At 54.6% G+C, this 17,307-nt stretch overlaps 1 long non-coding RNA gene across 1 annotated transcript; it reads right to left on the bottom strand.

Moving 5' to 3' along the window:
• Window positions 1–2,574: 2,574 nt before the first annotated feature.
• On the bottom strand, window positions 2,575–4,234 carry LOC308176275. The gene is made up of 2 exons (XR_013938202.1): window positions 2,813–4,234; window positions 2,575–2,735 (listed from the first exon to the last, which is right to left on the bottom strand). It is a non-coding gene; the product is annotated as an uncharacterized lncRNA (long non-coding RNA).
• Between the last annotated feature and the right edge of the window lie 13,073 nt (window positions 4,235–17,307).

Genomic DNA, 17,307 nt, shown 5'->3' on the forward strand with positions numbered 1-17,307 from the left:
AACCCGGCCCTGTCTCCTCTGCCTGTGGGCCTTGGGCTGCTGCAGCAAACCAGCCCTTGTTACACAGCCAGAAGCCAGTGCCGCAGCAGGCACCGGGCTGGATTTGGCTCTCCCTCCCCTCCACCACTTTTGGGAAAGGCGTGGGAGAAGGCAGGCAGCCCAGCTCTGTGATACTTCACTTACACATTTAATAAAAGGAATAAAATATCAGAAATGCAGGGGAACCTTTAATAATTCAGCATCTTCTAGTTGTTTCATTACCTTAATATTTGCAAAAATTGCCAGCAGCTCTTGACATCTTTCCTTGCTCACTATATGATCCAAAAAAAGCCAAAAGGAAGTACAATATATTCACCTGCCCTCATTATGCTAATCACGGCATTGTGAGGTTTGCTTGTAAGTGTCCTCGCTCCGTGTGATGGAAAACGAAGCGCAGCACAATGAATTTGACCTAGAATAGTTGTTGGGAAGAGAAGAATGCGTAAAGCATGAGAAACCCACTGATCTTACTCATAGCATCTTTGAAAACACTGTTATTAACTGACAATAAATCTAACAAACTTTATAATTAGGTTACTTCTTTCCTTTGAACTCCCATTGCCGGAGCCATTAGCTGGCACAGCGCTCTGATTTATAAGCGAGGAGCAGCGCTAACTCCGGCAGTTTATCGGCTTTTATTTTAGAAGGCATTCGTTTCCCAGCCTCGCCGAGAAGCCTGCTGCTCCCCGAAGCTTTGCCGCGAGCAGCACGTGCCAGCTGCGTGCTGCAGCTCCCTGCCCTTGCTGCCAGCCCGTGCGCCGAGCCCGGTGCGCCGAGGGGAGACGTCTGCAGGAGCAGCCGGAGCGCGGGTGGGCTCGCTGTGCCCGAGCCGTCCCGCGGCAGCAGGTGGCAGAAACCTGCGGTTGTGCTGGCATCCGAGCGGGGCTGGGCGAGCTGGTGCACTGAGCCGGAGCCGGCTGGGAACCCGGGAGGAGTCAGCAGAAAGCGCTGCCAAGATGTTCTCGCCTTTAGCCCCCGGATTTGGAGCGTGCCTTGCAGCTCTCAAGTCCTTGAGTGACGGCCCCGCGGGCGGCGGGGATGGCGGGTCGCTATGCCCTGGGCACGACTCGCATATTCATCCCCAGGCACGGGGACGGAGGCACCACCAGCACCCCACGTACCCCCTGCACGCCATAACACTGCTTTCCTCGGGGCTGCCAGCACCTTCGTATTACCCCACGCTAATTACGGCTGCAATTTGTGCTGCCGGGGAGCGAGGAGCACGGCACTTGCTGCAGCTCGGCCGGGCCACGGCGGGCGTCGTGCGTGGGCCCGGTTAGCGCGGGCGCTTTTGTCTGTTAACAACCTCTTGAAACCAGCCATTTCCCTGCGGGCCTTTCTTCTGTCAGGTCATTGCTTTAAAAAAAAAAAAAAAAAAAGCAAAAAAAAAAAAAGCAAACACCCCTACATGAAAAGGGTTCGATTTCCACAGCCACTCGGCGGGTTTTCCCACTGCCTGTGCTGACAGAAAGGGTTTTTTATTGTGCATCAATTACTTTCAAGTGAATGGGAGACATTATGTTATTAAATCCCACCCTGCCTCTCGAGGTGCTTTTAATTTGTATGTTTAGGTTTAAATTTCTTCAGGAGTGCCAAACCTTGTATTTGTTTTCCTTGGGCTATTTTCATTTAGGGTTTCGGTAACTGTCAAAGCCTGCGAGTTAATTGTAGCTCACAAGGTTATCTTTCAGAGCTAACTTATATTTCTGTCATGTGCTGGAGCCAGTCCTTGGCTGCCTATCTTTATGATACTGTAGATTCTGACTCTTGTAATTATGCTTTGAGTTTAAGCTGATTATGTAGACTTTATAACCGGTGTTTGTTTAATTTACCCACAGTGTGTTGTTTGTACAGTGGCTCCGAAAGTAAACACGAACCTGATTAAACATCGCTGCCTGCCACCAATGGCCATTTTCCCAAAGATACACTAAAATAAACAGCGGGAGGGTCTGCAGGAGGGCAGCGGGAGCCTCCCCTGCATCCTCGCACTCCTGTGCTGACGAGCCTCGTCACCCCAGCCCTACCAGAAAGATCTGCTTCTAAAAGTGACCTTTTTTTGTAAACTGAGCAAAGCCAGCCTGAAGCCCGGTGCAGTTTGCAGGGCTGATGCTGCAGCCGTGTCACCAAGGAGGGGACACCGCTTTAGTGAGGAATGACTCAATAAAAAATAATAATTAAAAAAAAAAATGTCTAAAAAAAAAGGCCTGGAAGATGCAGAAAAATCCGCAGCTGCATCTTGGATCCGCTGCTGCCGGTGGAATTAAAGCGCCCTGGTTTCTCGTTAGAGGTAATTAGCGCTCGGGGTGGCACGGCGCACTCCGCGGGCGTCTGAAGGCGAGGTGCTGCAGCCGCCGCCAGCCCTGGGGCTGCTCGGACGTGACGCTGCCGGTCGGATCCTGCCCGCTCACCCCGTGGGGACAGCCGTGGGCGCAGGTCCCAGCAGAGCAGACCGGGGACACGGTGCCAGGGACGCTCTGCAGGTGACACGGTGCTGGGGAGTATTTTTCTTTTCGTTAGTCGACAAGCCCTAGGCTGACTCTTGAGCAACTTTATTGCGTTATCACTGCAATGGACGGGTTAAAACATGTGCATCTTATCTCGCTTTTGGTTTGCTCTCCCAGCTGTGCCAGAGCATCTTCCCCTGCTCGTCCCAAGCCGTGGTCGGTCCGGGCACCGATGCTCTGGAGAAAGGGCACCTGGAGAGGCAAGGATGTGTGCAGGAGCTGCACATTGCTGCTGAGACCCTGAGGGACAACAAACTGCAAAAAGCTACCTGTGAGCAAGGCAGGAGGGCTGCAGGGTACGACCTCGGGCCAGATCCTGCGCTGGGGCCGACCTGCAGAGGTGTCGTTGCGGGTCTGGGTCTGCAAACCGAGTCGTGGGCACTGGGGTGCGGGCGGTGGCTGCTGCGCTAATGATGCCTGCGGGTGCTGCTGCCCTGGGGAAAACAAGCAAACAAACAAAAAGCACAAAAGAAAAAACAAAAAAAAAGGAAATTGCTTCTTTTCTCCTCAGACTGGCTGCACTGGGATGGAAGATGGAAGGTGCAGCTGCTGTGGGGGCGGGAGCAGGGACCCTGGCACACCACGCAGGAGGTTCCTGCCGTTCAGCATCGCTCCTGACGAAGGCGCGGGCTCCACAAAGTGCCCCCCTCCGGTGCCAGCTGCTCCGAGGGATGTTTTGGTCTGCGAAAGGTGCGAAGCGGGATGGAAGGCATCCAGCATTCCTGTGGTTTCTTTTTAATATCGGTTTTAGACAGATTGGAAAAACTCCCCGTTCACAGCACCGCTGTGGGTGGTTTCCTCCCCGCTCCTCGCAGCGCCGAACGCCCTGTGCTGGATGCTGCTCTTGTTCCTGCCTGGTGTCCCCACCCTGGTGTCCCCACCTCCGTGGCACAGCCAAACCACTGGGGTTTGGCCCCTTCCCTCTCACCCTCCTTCTCTCAAAGCGGGGACTTGGCCATTGAGTGGAAAGGAAAAGCCTCCTCCTTTCACCCTCCCCGGTGCTCTGTGCCCAATTCCCTGTCCCTGAGCAATTTTTGGGATGCTAGAAGTTATTTTCCCGTTTCAGCACCTCCTTGCGGCCTGCTGGGCCTGCCCGTTGGCCTCGCGCTGCCTGACAGCCAGGAGCACCTGAGGACAGACGGACACACAGATCCATCGTTGGGCATGGGTTGTGCTGCCGGGGAGCAGGGTGGCACCGGAGCCCTCTGGACGTGGGCAGGGCAGGAGGGGCAAAGGCACCGCTGCTGTGCCTGGGTCGTGAAGGAAGGGCTGATTGCCTGCTCCAGAGAGAGGGGAAAACTAGTGGGAAACCCAAAGGGGGCAAAGGCAAACGCCGTGGGAAGAAAACAGCTTTTGCTCTTCTGCTGAAAATGCCCCCGCCACGGGGGGCTGGCAGCCCGCCCCACTGCTCTCCCTCCTGCCCTGCCCTGGGGTTTCCACCTCTTCTGAGCGCTGTGATCTCTGCAGATGCGAGTGCTTGAGGAGCCCCGGGGAGGCAGCCAGGATGACCCCGGGCTGTCCCACGGCTCTTATCGGTCTCCTCTCCTCCCCGGCAGACACCTCCCTTCGCCACCTGCCTCTGCAGCTCCAAATTGCTCTGCCCCCCCCCACGAAACCAGGCTCCCCCACTCCTCCTACCCGGGCAGGTGCTCCTCAACTGCAGCCTCGCTCCAAGTCAAGCTCCAGTGCCATAAGGGGCGGGCTTTTATCTTGTTTTTTATTCCCCCGGAGGCGTTTGTAGAGGTTTCCCAGAGCCAAGGCAAAATCCCTCTGCCAGGTCTCCTTGCTCAGCACCCGGGGAAATTCCTCCAGCCCTCGTTAGAACAGCACCTCTGGGCAACCCTAATTACAGGGAGGGAGCTGGAAAGCGCGCAGATGTCATTAACCACCCTCTGGTTTGTTCGGGAGCCAAATCAAACAGCGAGGGTGGTGAGAGCTTCCCCGAGGCGCAGCGCAGCCTGAGCCGGGGTGGCCCCGAGTGCAGGGGCTCCGTGAGCACGGGGGTCTCAGCTGGGCCGGGGTCCTCACCCCGCTGGGGGCTTGGGCTGGGGAAGGGCGAGAAGACCTCTCAGCCCCAGGCTGGTGCTGCAGAAAGCATTGCACGTGTCCACCCCCGTCACCCCTGGGTCGCTGGCACATCGCCCCTGCACTGGCCTCGTGCAGTGCTGTTCCTTAGGCAAGGGTGAGGTGGGAGCAATGAGGTTTCAGCTCAAAAACGTGCCCCGTGTCTTTCTGCGTCTGTGTTTTTCTTCTCAGGAAAATATCAAAGGAAAGACGCACTCGGGCTTCTCGGAAAGGCCCAGTGCCTGTGGGCTGTAAGGGCTTGGTTGGGCTTTCAGCTCCCCTCCTGCACCCGCAGCAGCACGGGGAGCGCAGCGCGTGTGAAGCCACAGACCGCGCGGATGCTTTGCAAAATTCAGGGGTGCGTGTGGCTGCAGGGCAGAGGAGGGTTTGTTCTTCCCTTTCTGGCTGGCACTGCAGACCCACAAGCTCAAAGTAAAAAATAAAAATAAAAAATCAAGCTCTCCTTGCATTTTAAAAGCTCTAAAACACATGAAGGCTTACTAGTCAGCCCCCTAACTTATGGGATATATATGCAGTTCCCAATGCATTCTAAATCAATATCTCTCCACAGATGGATAGAGAGATAAATTTTAAAGAATAAGCTTAATTTTATTACCATCTTCTGAGTGGCCATTGCGTGACAGCGCAGCGTCAGACTGACAGGAGTTTGATGTCGGGTAATAGCACATCAGCAGGCCCCGGCCCTTTGATGTATGATAATAGTGCATCATCAGAACAATGGCGTTTTGATATATTGTATTAGAACATAATCAGGATGATGGGGCTTTGATATATTATGTAAGTACATCACCGGAGTGGTGCTGCCGTGACACATTACCGCCGAGCGCTGTCAGAGCCGCCGCGCCGTAATGGATTTCAATAATACATCACGGGGGCCGGGGACCGAGGAGAGGAGCTGCTGGCAGCCGGACGCCGCTGCCTCCTCCCTGCTTTTCTGCAGGAAATACGGGAGGGAACGGGGGGACGGGGGGGTTTTGGGTGCCGGGCTCTCTGGGCTTCCCTCCGAGAGCGGTTTGATGGCAGCAGAGCCAGTCCCTTCCTATGGCAGGGGGTGGCCGTGGGTCTGTGGTTGCACCACGGTCCCGATGCCAGCCTCACCTCACACGGTAAAACTTCAGGGTTCATCCTGTGAGCCGTGAGACGGGGTGGGCGTTTACCCTTTGGAGTAAATATCCCAGCAGGATACCCCTGGGGGCACCCCGCAGCCCCTCAACCGCTGTCTGGGTGGAGGGAGGGAAGTCCAGGAGCTGAACATGCGGGGGTTTCATGGAAGTGCTCACCAGTGCTAGGGCTGCGTTGAATGTTTTCTTGTTTTAGGGCGGCTACTCGGGGGTTTTTGGATGTTTCGTTGTTGGTTTTCCTTGCTTTGGGGCCAGGCAGCCATTTGCACTGACCTGAGCGCATCTTGTTTTCCTCTCCTCTTCACTTCAACAAAAAAAAGCCATCAAAAATGTGTCTCAGGTGAAATGTTTTCCTTCACTGACACGGTCATATTTCATCACTCTGAAATAGCACCTTTTCACCATGGTTGGGATTTTTATTTCTCTTTAAATTACATTGGCTGCATCTAAACATACCTCAAAATAAGAGAAGCATCATTCTCTTTACCAAAAAAAAAAAAAAAATCCAAATAAACATTTTCAGCTTTCCAAACTCCTTTCTTTTCCTAAAACCATTTGCTGGGTTCATAACTGGTTGTCCTCAACCTGGGTATCTGTGGTGAAGAACCCATTTGCACAAAAGCAGTTGCCACCCCTCTATGTGCATGGATGTGATGTGGATGGGGCTGCATGGTGCTGACGGGCTTCCCAAGACCATTTTCCATTTCCAGGCCTGGGAAATGTCTGTCTACCCTGAAAATGAATTTGGAAGCAGGGGAGGAGGAGGCAACGCAGGAGGCTGCCAAAAGGGATCTCTTGGAAGTGGAGAACAGCACTAATATTTGGAGAAATTGAAATTCCGACCATGAAATTGCCTATCATTTATCATCCCCAACCACCTTACGAAGTAAGAAAAACAGGCATTAAGCCTTATTGCTTTTTAAATACTTATGATCTCAGGGAAAAGCCATCTAATCTACTTCCCTTAATACGTATTCTACAGAAACGTCCATGTGCGTAACAGCTACGTTTGTGGTTGCTGTGCAGTCACACCTATCAACCCACCGGGCAGGCTGCCTTTGGGGTGGTCAGGCAATTAAACTCCACCTCTCCACGTCCCTGGGCTCCTTTCCCACCTGTAAGCACTAGTGCTGGGGACAATGGTGCCAGGGAAAGGGTCTGTCCGAGCGCCAGGGCGGACCTCGGAGGGGGTCAGTGGGTTTCCATGGTGTGGAGTTGGGTTTTCCAGGCTATGAGGTTTTGCTGCCGCTGGAGCACGTCGCTGAACAGCCCCTGCCTGAGGTGAAGGCTGGCAAATTCCTGAGCACCGCTCCCCGTCCCTGCCCCTCTGTCACTCCCCACAGCGAGACGGCAGCTCCCGCCCTGAAAACGCGTGTTTTCAATGGTCATACCCCAAAACTTGCTTGTGTTACTCCCGGGAGCAACGTTTGTGCTCATCGCCCCTGCATGCCTGGGGGGTTCCCTCCCTGGCGCCGAGGCCTGTGGGCAGCGATGCTCTTTCCTGTCCTCCCTGATGATAATTTTGAGAGGAGGGTCACCGGGGGCTGTTGAGCGCTGCAGATGTTCACAGCAGCACGGTGCAGGGCTGCTTCACTCAGGTGCTTCCTTAATGGTGATGCATTGGAAAAATCGGGAGCTCGATGGCCCTTGCAGTTTCACAGCCACCTGCGCCGCGCGCTGGCCCTGGCCGTGTCCCTCCGGCTCTGGTGGGGGCAGCGGCAGCAGTCCTGGCTGCCAGCATCTCTGTAACTCTGGTCAGGAACCACATGCCTCAGCATCTGCCTTTTAATTTGCTTAAAATGGAACCAGAAAGAGTGAGAGTGCAGGGCTGGGTGTGGGGACTGCTTGGGTGCGCACAGCGCCGGAGCTGCCTCCAGGCGCCGGCCGTAGCGGGGGCTCCGCCGGCTGCAGCAGGGGCTCTGCAAGGTGGCTGCCGCCCTCCCCAGCCCCTCTGGGAGCAGGCAGCGATGGAGCTGAAGCTTCCCAAACAGCATCCGCCCAGGTTGCACCACTTTCTGATGTAGTCCCGGTGCTGCTCAGGCTGCCCCCGCTGCGAGCCCCCCCAGCCCCCTGCCCAGGGCGCGCAGCAGCTCCGCGTGCGGCTCCCACGCTGCAGAGGAACCGCTGGAGCTTACCTGCTGCTGGTCAACCACAAGGCAAAGAAAAAAAAAAAAGGGAAAAAAAAAAGAAAAGAAGGAAACAAGCAAACAGAAAACCCCTCGAATGATAGGGGAACATAAATTATCTAGAACTGGCAAGAAATGAAAGTGTTGCATGGTCCCCTGACAGCAATGGGATGAATAACTGATGATGATTAGTTAAATCATAACATTGCTCTTGCCATGCATAAATGATGAGCCAACTGCTTGCGATGCCCTGATGAGATGCAGCGTTCTTCGCTTTCTATCATTCCCACTTTGTAGCCCCAAAGAAACTACCACATTTCTGCATTTTTGTGTTATCTGGCACATCAAGCAATGCGACAATGAATATATATTGACCTTATTATAGCAGCCGGCTGCTTGTGCCAGAAGCAACCAGGCATACTTTGCACAAATTAAAGCTGTCAGCATGTAATTTATGGTTCATTGCAAAAGAGGAACAGAACTCTGAGGGGAACATTGTGGTTTGGGAAGCAGGTAGGTAGGCAGATGAATTGCATGATAAAATATCTTGCTAATGATGTGATGTTAAAGCTGAAGTGTCATTTTCATTCTGTTTTGCACATTTTTTAGTTATTTCTTGCTCGAGATGATTTTCCCCTTTCCACGTTTTTTTTTTTTTCTTTCCAAAAGCTAAATTACTGGTTACACCTGAAAAGGATGAAGTAGGTGTGATAATTTATGAGTAGACAGCCGTTGTCTGAAGACAATGTGGTGGCACCGTGAGCGATGTGAGAGCCCGTAACAGGGGCTCGTCTTACAAGCACAGCCAGCAGGCTTGACATCTGGGGCGTGTGTGCATGATTAAAGTTTTGCTCTTTTTCAGAGGAGAGAACAGTCTTGAGGAAAAATAAAATACAGGGATCTCTCCGTGTGCGTTCGCTCCTGTTGACACACACGGTGGCAAAACCGTACATCAAGAACGAGCTCCGCCTCGCAAATAGCAGCCTCGGCGCCTGCCGCCTGCTCCTGCTCTGGTTTCGTAGGTGCTGGGTCTTCCGCAGCGGTTTGTTTCCAAATCGCTCAGCATCTGAGGGGAGAGGAAGGATGGAAACAAAGGGAAGAAAATACGGTTCAGAGAAATGTGTTGGAGAGACCCGTTCACATGGCATTTGGTCACCCTGGATAACGCACGGAAGCGCATGCGCCTGGGAGTGCTGGTGCCGGTGAAGGCAGCCCCGAGGCTCGACCACGGAGAGGCAAGGGGAGGGTGGAGGAAACGGGGATTTACAGCCTGCCGAGCGAGAGGGCCCTCCTTAGTCCGATAAATAAATGATAAAATAGTTAAATTCTGAAAATAAAACCTCACTGAATTATTTAACTGCTCACCTAGGAACGGCTCTGACTCACCCGGCCCAGCACTGTTGTTGTGCTGCGGGTGACTCCGCGCTGCCAAGAGAAACATATGACAAAGCAAAGCGCTGCTCGCGTCACCCCGCGAGCTGGCGAGGGGCCCGCCGCTCCGCTTCGTGACAACACCGGGGGGTTGGAAATCTGTTTTTTGTTCCACCTTGGAACCGGCCCAAGGCGCTGGGAGCGTTTCAGCGCATCGGGGTGCCAAGGCGGCGGCCTTTCCCAGACGGAGCAGGTTGCGTGGGGGCTCGGGGAGCAGAGGAGGTCCCCAGGGTGGGGACCCCACTGCGAAGTCATGACCGGTCCCCGAGCCCCCGGTTCACATCACCAAGGGGTGCAAGCTCCAGGGCACCACGGTCCTTGCTGCTGCGGCGGCTGTCACAAATTTGGGGTGCCCATCTCCTTAGAAAGGCATAAAATTATTCTGCTGGTGTTTTGGAAAGTGTGAGCATGCGAATGAGTGTTACAGAGCGAGGCCTGCCCCTTCCCAGCACGTCCTCTCCCCGGCTGGACTCTGTCCTGGCCCTGTCCCCGTGGAGATTGGGGGTTGCTCGGCAGGGTGTCCCCAAGAGCGACACGATCCGAAATGCCTACGTTATTTCCCCTGATCTTGTCGATTTACTCGCTGCCACGCTCTCCCAGCTGCACTCCAGACATTTATCTGATGCAGCCTGGAAACGCGGCCGCCGTCAAGGCACGTCCCACCCGGGGTGCTGCAGAGGCAGCGACGGGGACAACGTTTCGGTGCCGATCTGCGGTGACGGGGCTGTGACACGGGGGCGAGCAGGACGCTGTCACTGTGTGCTGAGAGTGGTGACACCGTGCTGGGAGGGCAGAAGAAGGAGGCAGTGGTTGGGGAGCCACACGGCGAGCACCTGCAGCAGGGCAGGGGGCGGCAGGAGGGGATGCGCCCTGCACCCCGCATCCACAACCCCAGGGCATCATTGAGCACAGAGCTACGAGTGCTCGTGTTTGCCAATATTGATTTCCCTCTGTGGACACTCCAGCATCGATTTGCCTCTTTGCACACTTTAGTTACTCTGTCTGGGTCCGCAGCTCATCAGTTTGGCTCCTTTGCCTGCGCCAGGACGTGGCACCCGGCGGTGCGCAGCTCCCCACAGCGATGCCTGCGCTCACCTCTCTGAGCTGCTGCAGCAGATCCGTGCAGCATCAGCTCACGCATGGACAAGACTGGAGCTGCCAACCCCACCAGATGACAAGAGAAAGGGAAAAAACAAGTATTTTTTTTAATAAACGAGTCCAAATTCATTCTGTGCTGGCACTGCCTTTGAACCAAATGTCTCGCTGCAGCCAGTGACAGCTCAGCAGCAAGAGCGGTGGCAGCATTCGTGAACTATTAGTGTTAAATTATTCCAACAAAAGCAGGCCTTGATGTTGTGTTGAAGTTGATAACTTGAGGACGTGTTTGAAAAGGATAAAAGCTCTGCCTTCAAAGGATGGCTCCTCTTTTGTATGAGACACACTGCCACTGCCGAGCGAATTAACCATTTTGGTAACGAACACGCCAATCCAGAAGCTAATTAGCGAGTGTTGAGGCTTGTGATTTGGTATCTGCATTAAAAAACAAGACAGGACGAGCTGTTTTCTTGCAGTCTGCTGGCACATCTCGTGCATCCCCGTGCCTCCTGTGGGGGGAGCAGGCGCAGGTTGGGACCTTGGTGGGAGCTTTGGGGTGTCAGGAGCAGGGGCACACACGGCTGATAACTCACCTCCTCTGTCTCCAGACCAAAGGCACAATCCCTTCCCAGACCATTGTCCATCCCAGAGGCTTTTCTCCAGCACCAGCCGTGTGTCCTGGCTGTGGTGTGACAGCCGGGCTGCCCAGGTGGGCACAGCAGCTAACGAAGAGCTAATTAAGCCGTCCGTGTGCTCACGGGCAGCGAGAGGCTGAGCTCCTGGGCAGCAATAACGAGCGGGCAGAGACGGGGGAGGAGGGAGCTGAATCATCAAATCTACAGCTCCAGCCCCAAAATGAGACCTGGGTTAGCAACGTCACCGTGTGCTGTGCTGGCGGAGGGACGGAGGCGGGTGGCACCAGGACCCCGTGCCCAGCACTGGCACCCGCACAGTCGGGCACAGGGCTGTGTTTCCCCACGGACAGGAGTGCTTTAGCACACGCTTCTACCCCAGTGCCGCGGCTTGGCTTACGGGGTTGGAGCAAAAGCCAAAAAAAAAAAACAACAACACTTTTTCCCAGGCTCAAGACGTTGGGTGGGAGCTCAGAGAGGGGCCACCCTCCTGGCGTTTCCTCCCCCTGCTCCCCTGCCCTGGCGTGGTGAGAGCTGAACACCAACAAGGACAGAGTGCTACGTCCCCAGACAGCCCTGTTCCTGCTCCGTCACACGTTTCCCACCCTAAACTGTGGGCACGGCAAGAGCTGAGCTGGGTCGTGTTCGCTGGGGCGAGCGATGGCACTGGGGACAGCGGTTTGGGATGGTCCAGGGCAGGGGCCGGGGGCTGTCACAGTGCCCGCAGCAGGGCAGCGGTGCCGGGGCTGCCTCTGAGTCCCCCGAGGCCGAAGCAGGGCTATATTTGTCCGGTCTGCACTCGGGAGGAGTGACAGCCGCGAGGGGAGAGAAGTGCCTTCCATTTTCAGCGCAATACAGATAGGGTGGAAAAAAGGTTTCATGGAGGATTAGCACCCTTGAGGTACTTTAAGCTGTCACTTACAATATGCACGATCCACTGCTTGACCTCTGCTGCGTGTCAGGGGAGGGGAAAAAAAAAAAAAGGGAAGAAAAAAGCCTTTTATAGGATCCCTTCTGCAAGCACGTGACAGTCCACAAATCAAGCCCGCAACACGCAGGACGTACCCGGTAATTAGTTTTATAAACACGCAATTCGGCTGATGTAACAAAAGCTGTAATTTAAAATTTGACACCATCTCCTTTTCCCAGGGGACGAGGGGTGGGGGGGGGGGGTGGGGGGGAGAGGAGGGTTATTAATAGCAGGAGTAAGAGTTTGTTGTATTTTTCTTCTCTGTGGCACTTGGGAGGGGGGCAAATGACCTCAGTGTGAAGAAACTTTATTTTCTACTGCCTCTTGATTTATGTGGGGAATCTGTTGCATGATTAGCGCCTATCATCAATAACCACGCGGCGCGGGCTGACAGCTGCTGAGTGGAACGAAGAAACCCTGTGAAGCAAATAGCTACAAATTTCCCTGACAGCCCCGGTTCGATTACACGGCGTCAGCTGCCAAAACACCAGTTATTACAGGCATGGAGCGCCACGAATAGCGGAGCGCAGAGCAGCGCGGGCAGCGGTAACGTGGGGGGTGATGTTAACACCCCCAGAGCTCCTTCCCCTCCGCGGGGGCATTCGGGGATCATTTATTTACAGCAGCCGGGGCTTCGTGTGTGCAAGAGCCTCCTCTTGCTGCCTGTGCTGGTGCTGGCAGCATCACCTCCCGGAGGTTTGTTGGCCAGAGGAAGGGCGGCAGCGCTTTCCCCCTCCTGGCCCGGAGACATCAACACCAGAAGTAATATTATAACACCCCCCCCCCCCCCCCCCGCCTTGGTTTTCCAGGGAAATCCTTTCTGAGCATTGGCCAATACGCATATTTTTAGGAAAAGCATGGAGGCGATGCGGAGATGGAGGTGGGACCCTCCTACCCACCTCAGGATGGGTGGCACGGGGGGAGCGGGGCGGGTGCATGCGGGGGGACCCCCACACTGTGCCCCCCCCCCGGCACACACCAGGCTCCACCTGAGAACCGGGCAAAGCTGGCTGGGGAAATACCGATAAATTCTAAGCAAACACTGGCAAACCCTTGTGGAAAAAAAAAAAAAAAGCAGATGTATGAATCGAAGCACAAAAGTCGATTGCAGCACTGCGGGCACCTAGTGAGGGAGCCGCGGTGCTCCCCCAGACCCACCCGGCCCTTCCAAGCTGAGCAAACACGGCCCGGGCTCCACGCGCCCGGCGCTCGCAGGGAGCTATTTGCAAACAGTCAGACGCACCAAGCATCATTCACGGAAATTACATAGGAAGCAGTTTTGAATGACTGATAAATCTAAGAAGCAGCATTAGTCTGCAGGCAGCCTTTCCGTGTGGGAGCAGAGGTAACACTGGGTAAATGGCTCACTGTAAATTATTCAGCCCACACCACTTAATGTATGTGCCCCAGCGGGCTGGGGATCTCTCCGCCGTGCTGTAATAACGAGCTCTGTCTGAGCAGGGCGAGAGCTGCTCCTGGCCATTCCCAGGACCCGGAGGCAGGGCAGGGCAGAAGGAAATTTTGGGTCAATCAAGGTGATTTGGGCATTTTCCAAGGGATGTTTGTCGGCAAACACTCGGAGGTTCAGCCTGATGGGCACCCACAACATCTCACCCGTCCTGGTGCTGGGGCCTCCTCCTGCACCCAGGGTTTGCCATCCCCGGCTCCTTTCTGCTGTTTCTGCCTTATTCTCTCTCAAAAACATCACCCTTGAAGGTGGCTGCCCTTTGCTTTCTGCTAGGTTGCAATGGGAAAAAGACGGGAAAAAGGCAGAGCTCTGGGATGTGGCTGGCTGAAAGAAACCCTGCCCGATGTTTCTTGTAGGAAAAGAAGTTTTTTTTCCAGCGGAGGGAATGTTTTGCATTAAGTCTTTCGTGTCATGTTTTGTGCCAGTGTTAGTATTTAATTTTGTTTTGATGTTTATTTATTTTTTTTTAAGGCCGCATAGCACGTCCTGGCCCGAGCACTTCTGGTGAAATCTGGTTTTCATCTGCGCGTGGCATCTGGAAGCAGAGACGCTTTGGGGAGATGCCCCTGGGGGCCAGGCAGCGGCAGGTCGGCCCTGCAGCCCCCTGAGCCCCCGCCAGCCCCCAGACCACCTGAAAACAAAATTTTGTTTGGAGATGAGAAAACACTTTTTTTTTCTAAAGTTCAGAATGATGAATTTCTTTGCTATTTGTTATAAAAACATCTCCCACACAGATGCAAGCTGCTGTTTTCTGACTGGCATTTTCTCTTCTTTTCCAGGACTTGTCAGGGCTGCCGTGCACCGGCACCAAGGTGAGGCTGGGCAAGGCTGAACGAGGAGCCTTTCCTGGGGCTCCGTGCCCTGTGCTGCATGCTGCAAGGATGGCCAGGATGTGCTGGCCATGCTCCCTGCTGCATGACGTGCGACCCACTGCGGGCTCAGCACCCTGCTGCATTGCATGCATCTTGCTGCAAGGCGTGCACCCTGCTGCAAGGCGTGCACCCTGCTGCACAGCATGCATCCTGCTGCAAGCCATGCATCCTGCTGCAAGCCATGCATCCTGCTGCACAGCATGCATCTTGCTGCATGGCGTGCCCTCCCCTGCAGGCAGCACAGCCCGTGTCAGCAACACTCGTGCGTTACTGCGCCCAGCCTGTGTCCGTGCAACGCCCCGGCAATCTGGAGACCCAAATCACATCGCTCTCTGCTGGAAAGTCTCCAGGTGCTAATGAAATATTTATGAGTCAAGGCATACAAGGACTCAGATGCAAGGAAAGGAACTGTTTTTATCGTGAAGATGAACTTGAGGGGAACATTTTATTAGAGAGCATGCAGTTGTAAAACATTGCGTTCAGGAGAGGCCGGCTCATGATTTCGCTCCTGTGGAGCAAGGCTCCGGCACCGAGCTGGAAAGCGAAGCATTTCCTCGCCTGTCCTCACGGTGCTGTGCATGGGGCTGAGGTCCTCCTGAGGACAGGGTCTGCTCTGAAAGACAGCTGGTGGGGAACAGCACGTGCTGTCCAAGCCAGCATCCTTGCCCTTCCACTGGTGTTTTCTCACCCTTGCAACCTCCTGGCTTCGGTAGGAGACACAAAGTGCCACCTGCAAGAAGTGCTGCCAATGCATCAAGGAGGGCTCGGGGAAGGCTTCCCAGAACCCAGCAGGAAAACAGCTCATCCGGGATGGAAAAACTTCCCCTGGAGGTGCACGACGGAGCCTGCAGCCACATTCAGAAGGACACCAGGCGCCGGAGCTGCCTCTAAGCCTGCTCCAAGGGCAGGGAGCTCCGCGGCAGGTCCTGCTCTCCAGCACCAGGTTATTTGTCAGGTTTGAGTTTCTCTCAGCTTTCCTTTTAAAATAATTAAAGTGTCAGCGCCGGTTCACAGGCTGGTCAACGTTTTAATTCCGCCCTAACTTTATAAGGCAATTTCATGAATTATACAGTGTGGTAACAGAAGGAGCTAAATAAAGATGCAACACTAGCTGTGTTTAATAAATACACCCTCGCTATCCGTGGAAGCTATTTGCAAGTCAAAAATACGGCACATGATGATATAGCTGTCGATTGCAAATTTTTTAGATTACAGCTAGGTCAGCACTATTTTATGCTAAATCCCATCAACTAAAAATAAAAGGAGGCGGCTGCGCAGGGGGAGCTGCGACGCAGAGGCAGCCTCGCCGTGGGTCCCTGGCGCTGGGGACCTACCGGGCTGGTGGCCACGTGTGGATGCACAGATCGGGGTTTTGTCCCCAGACAGGCACCAAATGGCCTCTGGGCAGCCGCTAGGGGCAAGACAGGAGAAGGTGCTCAGGGGGTGCTGATTTTGCGGAGGGTCGAGCTGCTGAACCCCACCGGAGGGGACAACCTGGCCCAGGAGATGCCCTTGCTCTCAGGGATGGCTTCTCCTTCCTCTGCCTCCCCTGTGCGCCTCTACGACAGAGGCAAGAATAGAGAGGGAGAGGTGAGGATCGCTCCCTTGGTGTTTGCAAATAGCTCCGAAAATGGGCGGCTATGTGTATGGGGCAGGGCTGTGCTCACATCGGGGAAGTGTCTGGCTGTGAAAACATTTTTGCAGTTTTTTGCGCCTCCTGGGGGGACGCAGAGCTGCCTGGGGTCCCCGCAGAAACTCTGCAGAAATGCCCGAGGTGGGTCGGGGTGCTGGGCCGCGTCGCTTGGAGGAGGCTTTCCATGTAGCTGCGAGCCTTGTCTGTTTTTTTTTAAAAAGAAAGAAGCGACAATGAAAATACCAGGTGACTGATAAACTTAATTAAGTACCCCATGCTGGACTTTGTGGCCAAGTGGCTAATAACTCCTGCGGGACACATCTCACGGGCCATGGAGGGTGGGAAGCTGCCGTGGGGTGGGTTGGATGCCCCAGGCCCCCTCTGCAAAGCGGTGGCACCCATGGGGAGCCTGCAGCACCCTGCGCCCAGAGGTGGCTCCCCACACCCTGCTGCATGGGTTCCCTGCACCGTGTGAAGCCCTTGGGGCATTAACTGGTCTGCAGACCCCAGCGTGATGTCCTCATGGTCATGGCACGAAGGCAAATGTGACCCCAGAGCTGCAGGACTCGGGCTGGATTCACGACTCGGCCAACCTCGTTCCTGCAGCAGCCACGGACCAAGGGAGCTAAAGCAGGAATTCCCTTGCTCGTCCCTCTCTGCATGCCCCATAAATCGACCACCAGTTACCAGACTGGCTGTAAGACAGACCGAGGTTTGTTCCAGACGTCACAGAAATTAGCGGGATTTAATTAAGCTTGACTCATCACAACCGAAGGGCGAGGTGTTTGCAGCTGCTGCACTCCAAGGAGCAGCAGCGCGGGGGACGGGCACGCTGCGGTGCTAAAAACGATGTGTTTGGGTTCGTTTCATGGGGAGGGAGCTCGGACCTGCTTACAACAGTCCCTTATCCTGCTGCCGTGCTCTGTCCTCAGCGCCTGAGCAGCAGCATTACCTGGCCGTGCATTAAAGCTGCTCCTACATAAGTGACATCAGCCTTGGCCCCGAATCGGGCAGACCCCCTTTTCCCCTCCCACGCACACCGAAGATATCCCAGTCTCTTTCCCAACGTGTGAGCAGAACACAACTGGAACTGTGTTCTGGGAGGAAACCAGCATGAAATAGCCTTCGGTCATAGATTGGGAGCGTGTCATATGTTTCATTACCTGCTGAAAGACAGTTGCTGTGCGATGGGGAGCATTTATAATCCCAAATTATTTGCAGCTCTCTGTCTTTTCCTTGCGAGCATGAAGCCAGAAAGGCGTTAATAAAGTAGCCTTGATGATCTGAATGATTTATGGAGCGGCAATTCTGTAAATAGGGTTTAAACTTTT

Source organism: Anser brachyrhynchus (genome assembly GCF_964034855.1).
Source record: "Anser brachyrhynchus genome assembly, chromosome: 11".
Classification (NCBI taxonomy): Eukaryota; Metazoa; Chordata; class Aves; order Anseriformes; family Anatidae; genus Anser; species Anser brachyrhynchus.